Source organism: Petromyzon marinus, chromosome 14 (genome assembly GCF_048934315.1).
Source record: "Petromyzon marinus isolate PM22_M1 ecotype Great Lakes invasive population chromosome 14, UKy_Petmar_22M1.pri1.0, whole genome shotgun sequence".
NCBI lineage: Eukaryota > Metazoa > Chordata > Hyperoartia > Petromyzontiformes > Petromyzontidae > Petromyzon > Petromyzon marinus.
This window is the reverse complement of record NC_133680.1, coordinates 16,368,271-16,383,636: the sequence shown is the minus strand read 5'-3', so window position 1 is coordinate 16,383,636 and position 15,366 is coordinate 16,368,271.

Below are 15,366 nucleotides of genomic sequence, written 5' to 3'. Positions count from 1 at the left end.
TGTGTGGGTGGCCGGGACCACCCTCAGCTGCCTTTTTCTCCCGAGTTGCGATGTGTACACATCGTACCAGATACTAATTTAAGGCTGAACCGACCTCTCGAGATCCAGGACGCAGTGGTGATGGTGGCTGTAAGCAGGAATCGAGCTCGGGTCGCCGGATTCATTGTAGCGCAGCGTGCTAAACCCACATGCTCGCAGACAGGACTCCAGCTCATCCACCTCGCGCACCTTTGCCAGGAACTTCCAATTGTGGAGCGACGAGCAAATGAAGCGACCCGACCTCCCCTCGGGATACGATGGCTGGCAGGTGGTTGAAGCTCTCCGGCAGGAAGGGAGTGCAGGTAACGCTCACCTGAGCGTTGCGAGGCGTGCCCCGCAGGTGGTATCACGTGGGACGATGGATGTGCGACCACGCTATGGCCCTTTCACTATTTCGCTGCTGTATGGGGACCGCCACAACCTGGTTGGTTGCAGGTGTGGGGAGCGGCACAGTGCAAGGGTTCATGTTGCTGGACTGCCCCTTTTCTGATCATGTGACCCTTGCCAGATGAATTCTGCAAATGCGCAATCGCCGAGCCATGCGACAGCACCCCCGGTTTGCCACGTGTAGCTCTTGTAGACGATGACAGCAAACACGCACCCTGCTCTATGGAGCCTGACAGCAGTCATGATGGTGGTGGTTTGCGTGGTACCTTACCATCAGACAAAAAAACTAAACAATTTTGTATTTTACCCGGTAAAGCTCACTGAGCTATATAGATGTTTCTCTGAAGCGACCTGGCTATCACAAATGATAACTCAACGAAGTGGCTTATCACGCGGAAATGTATTCTAGCCTCGATATTACAGCTGAATACAAATCCTCTGAGGGTACCCACGAGCCCGGGCAGCAAGGGGGCAGTTGGCAGATGGTAAGGGGCCAAGGAGCAAGGGGGAGGATGGAGAAGGGCAGCGGGGAGTGGAGCAGTGGTGTGGCACGTTCGAGTGATGCAAATATTAACTGATTTGTATTGAATACAACTAGAACAATTTACACCGGTGCGTTGATCGATATGATGTTGATTATAATGTTAACGATAATTATGTTGAGATTAGGATATGCAGGAGATAGTGATTATAATACTAATGTCTTTACGCATGGTGATGGTAGAGAACTATTAATCTGGTGATGATGTAATGATGATGGCTTGGCAAGTTGAAGATGGTGATGATAGTGCTCCTGCTGGTGGTGGTGGTAATTCAGATGATGATTATGATGCTGCGACTTGCTGTAGCTGCTTATAATAATACTGATGCTGCATCTGCTGCTGACGATGATGATCCCCCCCACCCTCGTCCACCCCCGCAGGTTCTGAGGATCGCCGCATGGTGGTGCAAGCACTGAGCCTGCTGAAGCGCGGGAATGCGGAGAGGCGACCCCGCGAGATGGAAACAGGAGGGACAGGGTCCTCCTGGGGGGATATCGTGAGCGGCGCAGGGGGTCCTAGCGGGGTCGAGAGGGGAGGAGACACAGCGGATGGACACCTCATTGTTCCCCCCGACGGGGACCCTAGTGGGGCCCCAGTGGGCGGGGACTCGGGTGGGAGATAACGGCCGAGGTTCGCGTGGCGAGAACAAACGCGCGACCCCGTGTGCGCGTGAGCGTGCGGGGCCACGAGGGCACGTACACGGGACCCAACCTCGGCGGGTTCGAGGAGGAGGAGGCCCTCCTGGAGCTTGGACTGCACGAGGCTTGAGACGGAGGTAGGTGGCTGAGGGGTTGGGTGAGTGACAGGTTGGGTGAGTGAAGGAGGCATTGATTGATTGCGTGGGTAGAGGGTGAGTGGGTAATGTTGAGTGAGCGGGTGTATGTGGTTGAATTAGTTGGTAGGTGGCCGAGTGGGTGAATGTGGGAGGTTGAGGGGGTGAATGAATGGTTGGATGAGAGAGTGGGTTGGTGAGTAGGTGGGTGAGTGTGGGAGGTCGAGTGGTAGTAAAGGTTTTTGGGTTAGATCGCGTTTATTTATAAATGTGTCGTAACCCTCCACCACCCGACACGGCCAATCAGCAAAAAAAAGCGTATTATTAAATAATACACATTACATTTTGATTTAAAGAATTACTAATATACAACTCATTACTAATCATAACCAATGACTGATTACTAATCGATTATATAATTACATCACCCCCCCCCCTCCGCCTCTAATCACTGCACCTGATGAGTTAAGTGATGACGTCACCCTGCTGCTCTATATAAAACCGGGAGCAAGTGAGGGCTTTACCATTCTGGCGAATTGCCCGATGATGCTGGAAGTATTTACCAGCGAAACGTCGTACTCAAACTGTAAATGTGGATTAACTCTTCAACACACCGGTGGGCTGAAGTAGTGAATTATTTGTCTTTTGTCAACGTGACACTTTTTTTGCTGATTGGCCGTGTCGGGTGGTGGAGGGTTACGACACATTTATAAATAAACGCGATCTAACCCAAAAACCTTTACTATGAATAATATTGGTCGCGAAAGCCTACGTGTTAAACTGAGGTCGAGTGGGTGAGTGAGGGGGGTCGAGTGGGTGAGTGAGACGGATGGTGAGTGGGTGGGGGAGTTTGAGTGGGTGAGTGGATGCGTGGGTGATTTGGTAAGTGCATTGTTAATTGTGTAAATGGCTCGGTGAGTCAGTGAGTGCGTGCATGGGTGGGTAAGTGAGAGGATGAGTGGGTTGGGGAGTGAGTGGGGGAGCGAGTGGGCGGGTTAGTGATTTAATCAATCATCGTTTGATTGAATGGCTGAACGGAGGGGTAGGTGAATGAGTGTTTGTGGTTTAGTGAGTGTGTGTGTGGATGAGTTAGTGGGTGGGTGAGTGGATGATTGTGGGAGGTTGAGGGGGTGAGTGGATGTGTAATTTAATGGTTGTATGGGTGGGTGAGCGTGGGAAGTTAAGTGTGTGTGTGAATGAGTGAAGGGGTGGGTGAGTTGAGTAGGTAGGTTGTTGGATAATTGGGGTGAGTGAGTGGGTGAATTATTGGGTGGCTGAGTGGGTGTGCGGGTGAGTTAGGGGGTGGGTCAGTATGGGTGGATGGGTGATGGAGTCGGTGATTGAGTTTGTAAATTGAGTGGGTGATTGAGTAGTAGGGTGAGAGTGGGAGGTTGGGTGGGTTGAGGTGAGGGGTTGCGTGAGTGAGGGGTTGGGTGAGTTGGTGAGTGGGTGAATGAGTGGATTGATCAGTTAGTGTGTGGTTGAGTGGGTGGTTGTCTGAGTGGGTGAGAAGATGGGTCGTTGAGTTAGTGGATGGGTTATAGATTGAGTGGGTGGTTGTGTGATTGATTGGCTGAGCAAAGGGGTGAATTAGTGGATTTGTGTGGTTGAGTTACTGGTTAGGTGGGTGAGTGCATGAGTGTGGGAGGTTGAGAGTTCGTTGGTGAGTGTTTGAGTTAGATATTGAGTTGGTGGTTATGTGATTGAGTAGGTGAGCGGAGGATTGGGTGAGTGAATGTATGTTTGAGTTAGTGCGTGGGTGATTGGATGAGTGGGTGGGTGATTGGATGAGTGGGAGGGTAATTGGATGAGTGGGAGATTTAAATGGTGAGTGAATGGGTGATTGAATGCTTGGATGGGGGGTGAGTGATTGAATTGGTGGGTACGAGATTGAGTGGGTGGCTGGGTGAGTGGGTGAGATGATGGGTGGTTTAGTGAGATGATGATGGGTGGGTTAGTGAGATGATGATGGGTGGGTTAGTTGATGTGTGAGTGGGTGGGTTAGAGATTCAGTGGGAGAGAGGGTGGGTGAGTGGTTACGTGGCTCGTGGGTGAGTAGCTCAGTGGCTGGTTGAATTGGTGAGTTAATTTGTGCGTGATTGATTTGGTGAATGGGTGAGTGAGTAGATGGATGAGGGAATGGATGAGTGAGATGGTGAGTGTGTTGGTGAGTGATTGAGTTAGTGGGTACGAGATTGGATGACCGTGGAAGGTTGGGTTGGTGAGTGAGTGGATGGATGTGAGAGGTTGAGTGGGTGAGTTATTGCGGTTAAGTATGGAGGGGGTGGGTAAGTGAAGGGGTGGTTCAGTGAGTGGGTGAGTGAGTGGATGGTTGGTGAGTGAGTGGGGTGAGTGAATGCGTGGGTGAGCAAGTGAATGAGTTGGTGAGTGGTTGTGTGAGTAGTGGGTGAGTGGGTGGTGAGTGAGTGGATATTTGTGGGTGATTTAGTCGGTGGGTGATTTGGTCAGTATGGGAGCTTGAAGCAGTGAATGGTTAGGTGAGTGAGGGGTGGGTGAGTGAGTAGATGAATGAATTAGTTAGTGGGAGCACTAGTGGGTGGGTGAGTGAGTGGGTGAGAAATTGAGTCAGTTGGTGGGTGGTTCCGTGGGTAGTGCGTCTTGGGTGAGTAGGTCAGTGGCTCGGTGAGTTCCTAAATTAATGGGTGGGTTAGTGAGTTGATGGGTGAGTGAGTGGGAAAGTGCATTGGTAAGTGTGAGGGTGAGTGGGTGGGTGGTTGCATGAGTGTGGTTTAGATATTTTAGTTGGTGGCTTTTAGAGTGGATGAGTTCGAGTGGGTCAGTGGTTGCGTTAGTGGGTGGTTGAGTTAGTGGGTGGGTGAATAATTACGTGGGTAGTGGGTGAGTGTGTGAAGAGGTGAGTGGCTGAGGGAGTAGGTGTGTGGGTGGGTTAGAAATTGAATGGGTGGCAGAGTGAGTGAGTCCTGGGTGAGTTAATGAGTTTGTGGGTCGGTCAGTGGGTGAGTGTCTGGATGGGTGATTGAGTATGTCGGTGAGTGAGGGGTTGGGTGAGTGATGGGTTGGGTATGTGTGTTTTTGGTTCGCGAGTTTGTGGGTGAGTGAGTGGGTCAGTTTGTGGTTGTGTGAGTGAGTTCGTTGGTGAGTGTTTGAGTTAGTATGTTGGTGGGTGAGTGTGTAGTTTAGTGAGTGAGTGATTTAGAGATTAAGTGGGTCATAGAGTGAGTGGGTGGGTGAGCAAGTGGTTAACTAAGTGAGTGAGTGGTTGGGTGGGTCGGTGAGTTGTTGACTGAATGGGGTCAGAAAGTAGGTGAGTGAGTGAATGGGTGAGTGACTGCTGGGTGGGTAAGTTAATGTGGGAGGTTGAGTGGGTAAGTTAGCTTGTGAGTGAGTGGGTGAGTCAAAGAGTGGGGCGCTACGGTGGTGAAATGTTCACTACCTCGCCTAGTATACATGAGGTTGTGGATTCGATTGCGATCCTGCCGCCTGTATATTTGGAGTTTGCATGTTCTACCCCTGGTCGTGTGGATTTTGCTCCGGGTCCTTTCCGCTGCATTTAGAATCAACATGCCTTTTGAGGATTTGGCTGCAATAAATGTATGTGATAAGCCACTTCGTTTATCTATCATTTGTAGCCAGGCCGATTCTGAAAAGGGTCTATATAGCTCAATGGGCCTTACCTGGTGAAATAAAAAGTAGTTTAGTTTAGGGGGTGGGTGGCTGGTTGGGTCGGTAGGTCGGTTAGAGGTTGAGTGGGCGGCAGGTTGAGTGGGTGGCAGGGTGAGTGGGTGAGTGTAGGTAAGTAGCTGGGTGAGCGGGTGGACTGGTGAGTGTGCGAGTTAGAGATTGAGTGGGTGGATGGGTGGGTGTGTAAGTGGATGCGTCGGTAAGTGGTTGAGTTGGTGGCAAGGTGCGGGTTTTTGAGTGGGTGGGTGTTTGAGTGGGTAGGTGGCTGAATGGGTGGGTGAGTGGGTGACTGAGTCAAGAAAGTGGAGCGCCATGGTGGTGAGAAATTAACTACCTTGCCTTTTGTACAGGAGGTTGTGGGTTCGATCTCGATTATGACGCCTGTATATTTGGAGTGTACATGTTCTCCTTGTGGTTGCATGGATTTTTCTCCGAGTCCTCCGGGTTTTCTCTCCATATTTAGAAACATGCATTTCGAGGTTTTGGCTGTTCTCGAACTCACCCACTCAACTACTAAAGCCACCCACCAACCCACTCACAAACCCGCTCACCCTACCATGCACTCAATTTTTAATCAACGCACTCACGCACACACCCACTCACTCACTCAACCACTCATCCACGCACCCACCTACACACGCACTCACTAACTTATTTGAGCAGTCATTTGTGGCCGCGTCGCCTATGAAAAAAATCTATATAGCTCCGTGAGCCTTTCCTGGTAAAATTAAAATAGTTAAATTTTAGTTTACAGTTGGGTGAGTGGGCGGTGAGTGTGTCGGTCGGTGAGTGAATGGGTGGTTAACTAAGTAGGTGAGGGGCTGGGTGAGTTGTTGGGAGATTGAGTGGGTCACAGTGTGAGTGGGTGGGTTGGAGCGTGAGTTGGTCACTGAGTGAGTGGGTGGGTGAGGTGAGTGGGTGGGTGAGTGAGTTAGTGAGTGCATGTGTAGGTGGGTGCGTGGATGAGTGGTTGAGTGAGTGAGTGGGTGTGTGCGTGAGTGCGTTGATTAGAAATTGGGTGCATGGCAGGGTGAGCGGGTTTATGAGTGGGTTGGTGGGTGGCTTTAATAGTTGAGTGGGTGAGTTCGAGAATTGTACGCCACTGTGGCGAGATGTTAGCTACGTCGCCTGGTATTTTGGAGTTCGTAGGTTCCATCCCAACCCTGATGCTTGTATATTTGTGGTTTGCATGTGCTCTATGGTCACGTGGATTTCTACTCCACATTTAGAAACATTCATTTATCGGATTTGGCTGCTATACAGTACTATGTGATAGGCCACTTAGTGAAGCTCTCATTTGTGGCCAGGTTACTTTGGAAAAATATTTTATATAGCTCTGTGGGTCTTACCTGGTAACTTAAAAAATAGTTGAATTTAGTCAGTTTGGATTAGTGAGTAGGTGGAATGTTGAGTGCGTGGGTTAGAGATTGATTTTGTGGCAGGGTGAGTGGCTGGGTGAGTTTGTGATTGGTTGGGTGGGTGAGTGTGTGAGTTAGACATTGAGTTGATGGATGGGTGGGTGTGTGAGGGAGTGAATAGGTGACCTGGTGGGTGAGTAGATTGTTGAGTGAGTGGGTTGTTGAGTTAGGTAGTGGGTGGGCTGGTAAGTGGGTTGGTGAGTTAGTTTGTGGGTGTGTGGGTGAGTCAGTCAGTTAGAGATTGATTTGGTTAGTGTGTTGAGGAGTTCCCGACGACGACTCGGAGACGGCTTGAAGGTAAGGGCTTTCGCCAAAGGTTTATTAAGTATATTACAATAACACAAAGGGTGTGACAACTTCCCAGGGGTTAGGGGTCCTACACTAAGTCCTGGTCCAGCCCGGCTAGCTCCGGTCTCTCTCCCTCGAGTCGGATGGGGGAACTTGCCAACCCCACCGACCGGGAAGAGCAGCACCTCCTACGGCTACCACCAGCTTCACTCCTGACTCTTCGTCGATCCCTCTCTACCCCTGGTTCCCTCTCCACCCTTCTCACTCTACCCGTTCCCACAGTGATCCCGCTTTCGTCACGGGGTCCCCCTTAAATACTAGAGGAGACATGATGTAATCGAGCCGCCCAGCACGCATGAAGCCACGTTCCGTGACGTCATCGCACTAGACGGCACACAAGACGTCACGTCCCCATTTTACTCTACAAGTGGTGTGTGGGTGGGTGGGTGTTTGAGTGGGTGGTTGAGTTAAAGAGTGGAATGTCAAGGTGGCGAAATTTTAAGAACCTCGCCTGTATATCTAGAGTTTGCACGTTCTCCCCCGTGGTTGCATGGAATTTTCTCTGGGTACTCCAGGTTGCCCCTCCACATTTAGAAACATGCATTTATAGACTTTGACTGCTATAACGTTCTATGTGAAAAGCCATTCCATTGAGCAATCATTTGTACTCTGCTTGTTTCTGAAAAAGATGTATATAGCATGGGCCTTACCTAGTAAAGTAAAAAAAGCTACATTTTTATTTGGTGTGTAGATGGGCGGTTTTGTGGGTGGGTGCGTGGATGAGTGAGTGCGACGTTCGATGGGTAGTAGGTGAGAGGCTTGGTGAGTGAGTGTGGATTAGAGATTGAGTGCGTGGCTTGGCGAGTGCGTGGCTGGGTGAGTGAGTGTGTGCAAGGCTCGGTGGTTGAATTAATGGATGGTTGAGTTAGTGGGTCGGTGTTTGAGTGTGTGGTTTCGTGGGTGGGAGAGTCAGAGAATGGAGTGTCATGGTGGCAAGATGTTAACTACGTCGCCGAGTATACAGGATGTTGTGGGTTCGATTCCACATTTAGAAACATGCATTTAGAGGAGTTGGCTGCTATAAATGTATACGTGATAAGCCACTCTGTTGAGCTATCATTTGTGGCGAAGTTGCTTCTGAAAATCATCCATATATCTCAGTGGGCCTTGCCTGGTAAAACAAACAATTTATATTTAGGCTGTGTTGGTGAGTGGTCGGGTTGGTGAATTAGTGGGTGAGTTAGTGGGTGGGTTAATAATTGGATGGGTGAGTTCATGAGTGGGTGGGTGAGGGTGGGTCAGTGGGTGTGTTAGTGGGTATGGGTTTGAGAGGGCGGCTGGGTGAAAAGGTGGGTGGGTGAGTGATTGGGTGGGTGGTTTGGTGCGTGGGTGAGTGAGCAGGTGGGTGGGTGAGTGAGCAGGTGGGTGGGTGAGTGAATGGATGTTTGTGTTTGAGTCAGTGGGTGGGTGATTGGATGAGTGGGAGTTTGAAAAGGTGAGTGGATGGGTGATTTAATGCTTGGGTGGGTGAGTGGTTACGTGGGTAGTGGGTCGTGGCTGGCTGAGTTGGTGTGTGAGTGTGTCGGTGAGTGAGTTGGTGAATGGGAGGGTGGGTGAGTGATTAGAGTTAATGGGTACAAGATTGAGTGAATAAGAAGATGGGTGAGTTGGCGAGTGTTTGGGTTAGAGATTGAGTTGGTGGTTATGTGATTGAGTAGGTGAGTGGAGGGATGGGTGAGTGAATGGGTGTTTGAGTTAGTGGGTGGGTGATTGGATGACTGTGTGAGGTTGAAGGGATGAGTCGATGGGTGATTAAATGGTTGGTTGAGAGGGTGGGTTGGTTAGTGGGTGGGTGAATGTGGGAGGTTCAGTGGGTGAGTTATTGGGTGAGTGTGTGGATGAGTGAAGGGTTCGGTGAGTGAGGGGGTGGGTGAGTGAATGTATGGATGGGTGAGTGAATAGGGTGAGTGAATAGTTGGTTGAGTGAGTGGGTAGGTGGTGAGTGTGGGAGGTTGAGTCGGTGAGTTTATGCGCGAGTGGTTGCTGAGTGGGTTGGCGGGTAGGTGAGTGGGTTGGCGAGTAGGTGAGTGGGTTTGTGGGTGGGTCAGGAGTGACTAGGTGGGTGGGGGAGTAGTGGAGTGGTAGCCTGGGTAATGGGTGAGTGGGTGGGTTGTTCACTGGGTGACTACGTGCGTGGGTTCGTTAGTGACAGGCGACTTAGTGGATGCGATAGTGAAGATGCGATAGTGAGTCAGAGTGGATGGGTTGTTGATTGAGTGGGGTGAATGAGTGAGTGGGTGAGTTAGTGAGTGGATTGGTGAGTGGGTGGGTGAGTGCACGAGTGAGTGGATGGGTTAGAGATTGAGTGAGTGGTTGAGTGGATTGGTGATTCAGTGGGTGAGTTAGTGGGTGTTTGAGTTAATTTGTGTGTTAGTCTGTGGGTGATGGAGTCGGTGACTGGGTGAGTCTGTGCTGGTGGCTCGGTGGATGGTTGAGTTCATGGATGGGTTTTTGAGTGAGTGGATGGGTTGTTGAGTGAGTTGATGGGTAAAACGGTGCGTGGGTAGGTGAGTGAGTGAGTGGATGGGTGGGTGATTGATTGGGTGAGTGTGTTGGCAAGTGAGAGGGTGAGTGGGTGAGTGAGTGGGTGGTTAATCGGTTGGTGGGTGCGTGAAGGAGTGGTTGAGATGAGTGAGTTAGTGAGTGGATACGTCAGTGAGTGAATGGGTGGGTGAGTGGGTGAGAGGTTGCGTTGGTAGTAGGTGAGTGGGTGGTGAGTGGGTTGGTTCTTGAGTGAGTAGGTGGTTTGTTAAGTGAATGAGTGGGTGGTTGGGTTGGTTAGTGAGTTTGTGGGTGAGTTGGTGGGTGGGTGAGTTAGTGGTTGAGTTAGTGAATGAATGCCTGTGTTAATAAGTGGGTGACTGGGTGTGGGGTTGGTGAATGAGTGGGTTGGTGAGTGAGTTAGTGAGTGGATGGGTGGGTGAGTGAGTGGGTGATTGAGTGGATGGGTGGATGACTGGGTAAATGATTGGGTAAGTTATGAGGGTGAGTAAGTGAGTTACAGGGTGAGTGGGTCGGTGGGTGATTGGGTGGGTGGGTGAGTGTGATCATCGCCATGCTCTCCATGGAGCTCTCTGTAGTGAGGGGCAGCTCACAGGGACAGCTGTTGCAGGGATTCACAACAGCTGCTTCTCCTCCTCCAGTTCTGAACCAGCTGACCAGGGTTGCCAGACGAGGCCAAGCAGCTCCTCGAGTTGTTCCACAGCTTCCTTCATGCCTGCTGTGCCACGTGCAGCTTCTGCATGAGGCTACTGTGCCACGTGCGGCTTGTGCATTAGGCTGCTGCGCCACGTGTGAGGCTGCTGCGTGAGGCTGCTGCGTGAGGCTGCTGTGTGAGGCTGCTGTGCCGAGTGAGACTGCTGTGTGAGGCTGCTGTGCCGAGTGAGGCTGCTGTGTGAGGCTGCTGTGCCGAGTGAGGCTGCTGTGTGAGGCTGCTGTGCCGAGTGAGGCTGCTGTGTGAGGCTGCTGTGCCGAGTGAGACTGCTGTGTGAGGCTGCTGTGCCGAGTGAGGCTGCTGTGTGAGGCTGCTGTGCCGAGTGAGGCTGCTGTGTGAGGCTACTGCGCCGCGTGTGAGGCTGCTGTGTGAGGCTGCTGCGTGAGGCTGCTGTGCCGCGTGAGGCTGCTGTGCCGCGTGAGATTGCTGTGCCACGTGGGTCGACGTGACATCACCGTCAGTCTAGGGGGATCTTTGTATGAGTGATGGGGCAGTCGTAGAGAAAGTGGAGAAGTTTCCGTACTTATGCAGTCAGCAGAGGTCTCACGCCGAATCAGCTGAGTAGCATTATTTGTTCGTCGTGTGAACCAAAATTGAGGTGAATAATTTCGAGTAAAAAAAATGATGACATTACACTGGCTATGAATATGACTATATAAAAGGTTAGGATCTTGTGTCGGATGCATATTTGCTGGACTTTATACAGTGGCTTGGGCCAAGAAACTGGCATTCAGAGGCAAACTTGTCATGGTGGGGATTTGTTTCCAGAAACACACTCAGCCACCTTTGTCTCTCCAGTGGTGATGTTTACCAACCACACCTGATACTAATTTAAGGTTAAGTCGACTTAGGGGAGGCATAGGGTCGATTAGAATATAATTCATCGCTGATTTTGGCCACAACCGGGAATTATATCTCGTAAGACTGCGATCAAGAATACTTGAAATAGTGTCGGGGCCAGAGGACATCCCCATTACACCCCACAGTAAACATGAGGAAATGGCTCTGACACCCGGCCATGCAGCGTTACGTGGGCCTGCCCACCATCATGGTCTTTAATGGTCGTGAACAGAGTCAGGGACCCTAAATAACACGAAGAATAATCCAAGACCATAGCCTCTTAATGGTAATGCAGACCTCCAGCAGGTGAAGAGAGCTTCCTGATGCGTTTGTGCGTTTTTCACCGTTGCGGTGCCCCGCCATGGCATTTTGGTGATGCTTTTGTTTTCCATTTGTGGAGGCAATTGTTCGTGCCATGGCCAGGTTGGATCCGGTGTACGATGGCCCCCCACTGCTTGCGGTGGTGGGGGGCCAGCGAGCTTCTTGATGGTTTGATCCACGATGAGGCACTTGGGGATGTTTGAGTTCTCCCAATTGTTTATCCACTCATTCGTACCGGTTGTGTGGACAGAAGCCGGAGGGATTTAAGAAAAGTCCACATTGATTAAAATGGCCATGATAAATCGAACCGGCGACTTCTATATTGTGTACCAACCATTACATCATGGCAACATCCTGTGATGTCACGTTTATAAGGGTGGGGTGAAATAACAACCAGGGTACTAGGTGTTAGTGTGTTTGAGGACGCAAGTTTCAAATACAATTATTTTTTATCTTGTCCTCTTCCCCCCCAACTGGGGTTAAAACAATCAACAATTGAGGAAAGGGTTGGTGGGACGTGTGCAGAGATCGCCAGTAATCCCAGGTGGACTCCCGCTCGCTGCACAAACGCCTCCTGTGGAATCCATCCAGCAGTTTGTCGACGGAAACGATGATGGTAGGCGACCATGGTTTTTGGAGATCGTAGCTGGGGCCGGAGCGGCAACAGTGATGAAGGAAGGGGGGGGAGCGAGTGGCGGGGGCAGAACGGAAGGGGAGATGAGCGGTATCATTGGTGACGCGCGAACGCGCCCCAAACCGTTTGCGATCAGTCATGTCCATGGGTGGGACGGTGCTCGCGTCCACTTCCATGAAGGTGTCCTGCAGACACCTGAGAGTGGGCGCACACATGCACAAGAGAGAAGCCAATGTAACAATCCAGTTTGTCAACCAGGTATCTAGGCCCAGCCTGGATGCCCACGGCAGCCTCAGTGGGCGACGCCTGCCCCAAGTGGGCCACGCAGGCCCCTTAAACTGTGCCACTTGGCCCACTTTCCTATGGGAGCTGCTCGCTTTGATGTTAGCCGACCTTGGAAACGGTCGTGATGTCACGGAGTCAATGCAAAAGAGAGGCAATCGTCAAGTTAGTGCTGATTAAGGTGAAGTTTATGGCAATAAATGTAAAAAAACAGATTCCAGCTGGGTATATGTGTAAGTCATCTCAACCACGTTAATAATAATTGAAAAATAAATATTGTCGCTTTCATCTGGCTGTGGGCAAAAGGGAGGGTGGGAAGTGGTCGGAGTAATGAAAGGATTTGTGGCCATAGAGCCACAAGGCCCTCAATGTTTGAAGAATAATTGTTGCTCGTTATTGCAACGAAGCATAAAAGCGTATTGCGGAAAGTGTCGCGCATGTGTCTGTAGCGCGGTGCCCCCACATGTTCTCATTCACCTCAGCGACCATATCACAGTTCATGGTATTTGAGTGGTTCGTTTTTTTCTATTGCATAATCTTGCTGGTATCCATGAATGAACAAGACGAATCTATGAATGCATATTTGTGCCTTTAGGAATAATAATGGTTTGAGTGTCTTTCCATATGAACAGCGTTGCATAATAATCAATCGTCCTACTGTTAACGTGACAAGAATCTGCATTTAGGGTTGCATATGATCAATGACCGAATGCCGTGTTGTGTAACAATTTAAATACGAATTACATATTATAAGGTTAAGGTTTTGATAGAATAGTTTGCATGTTTTAGTCTCTCTCAACAACAACAACAACATTGCGTTACGCGTCGGGAATTAACCACAGGTGCCGTTATCGAAGTGAAACAACGCAATCGTGATGTGTACCATGTTAATGCTGTGTTGAAATTCCGAAGTTGAGAGTTCTCATATTATCCAAAAATTTAAGTTTAGCTAGAAAATAAAATTGATTAAAGCAGAAGAGTTGTGTGTGATTCTTTCCGTGATTCTGCATAGAATTGTTCTGCGAATGAGATCTGAATCTCGGTTACCTATCATAAGCACACTAATCACTAATTCAGCACATAATCAATAAGCGTTAAATTGAAGATAATTGTATCCTTATTGAAAATACGGAATTAAATGGCAAGTCGAGTCGACTCTCTCATTCACGCTCACAATACCTGCACAACTGCATACGATTAATTGCGTTGTTCCAATTAATAACCAACCTTCGTCACCGAGGCTGGACCTAATTATCATAACGACCTGCATCATCATAACCACGCCCACTCGCATAAATTAATACGATTATCTCTCGAATGAGCATAGTTTATGCACATAATTACACCAATTAATTCAGATAAATTATTTAAATTTCAAATTTAATCAAATTTTCATTTTCATCAAATTTTCATAACCTACATATACAACAACCTTCGAGCACCCATATCTCACAGAGCGGGCCCTAACCTATAACAGCTGGCAGTTCACCAGCATTGCTTCAAGTGAGCTGGAGCGTGCTGATGAATATAAAAACCGGACCAGAGCTTGGTTTATGTACAACCAATACTGCTGAAATGATGCACTCCCAGAAGGAAAGCCGTGTGGCTAATGGGATGTGTACAAATACATGTATTTTTTAAGTGGAAAGACAGATATGTGAAGGAGGGGAATCATCGTTTGCGTGTTAATTTTGTTACTCATATCCACGATGTAAGCCAATTATTATATTGAAACTTCGCAGAGCTTTCATGAGTAAGAAAGTTGTACCAACAATAATTATTATCGGTTCTATTGCGATCGAGGGCTGCACGTTTCAACGGGCACACATGTGTCATGCTGCGATGGTAACGGTGCTCCCGGTTTTTTAAGACCGGGAGGAAGTGAGGGCTTCACCTTTCTGGCAAATTGCCCGATGATGCTGGATGTAATTACCAGCGAAACGTCGTACTCAAAAATTGTAAATGTTGTGGATTCACTCTTCAACACACCGGTGGGCTGAAGGAGTGATCTATTTCTCTTTTGTCAATGTGACACATTTTTTACTGATTGGCCGTGTCGGGTAGTGGAGGGTTACGACACATGAATAATGCGATCTAACCCAAAAACGTTTATTATGAATAATATTGGTCGTGAAAGCCTACGGCCTTTCTGGCCGTGATTTTTATTTCAGCAGCATTGGTTCAACACGAGCAAACGTCAGAATGGTTTTCAGCTTTGCAAAGCTCATGATGACTTTTTGTGAAGTATTCCACAGTTTTGCATAGAACGAGGACCTGTAACGAACAGAGAGCATCCTTGCCTGCAAATATCTGGCAGTTCACCAGCGTCGGTTTGAGACACTGAATGCTCAAACGAACGCAAATGTGGTAATGATTATTTTGTGTTATCTCCATATATATAAAAGTTGTAAATATGTGTCTGTTCAAAATGTTTAGCGTACTTCCCGACATGCAACAAACTTGAAATTTACCATGTGGGTACTTTTCAGACTCTACACCATGCAAAAGTTATGAAAATACACTTTTTTGTGTGTGGGGGGGGAGCTCAATAATGCATTTATTTTTTGTACGGCAAGTGAGCTGAGGTCAAATCTGTCACGTGACCCGCACATGTGGAAGCGTAACGCATTGTCGTGTAGTGGTTAGCGCGCTGCGCTACGAATCCGGCAACCCGAGTTCGATTCCCGCTCACGGCCACTACCAGTGACGATTAATTTAACCGGTCCTGGGCCTCCCCTACGTCGACTCAGCCTCAAAACGAGTAACTGCTGTGGTGTGTAAACATCGCCACTGGGGAGACAAAGGCGGCCGGGCGTGGTGGATCCAAGTCCCAGGAGAAGCTGGGTAGTACAGCTAGTGTATTATATGCGCGAGTACTAAAGCTGGAACGATTCGATTACCAAGTC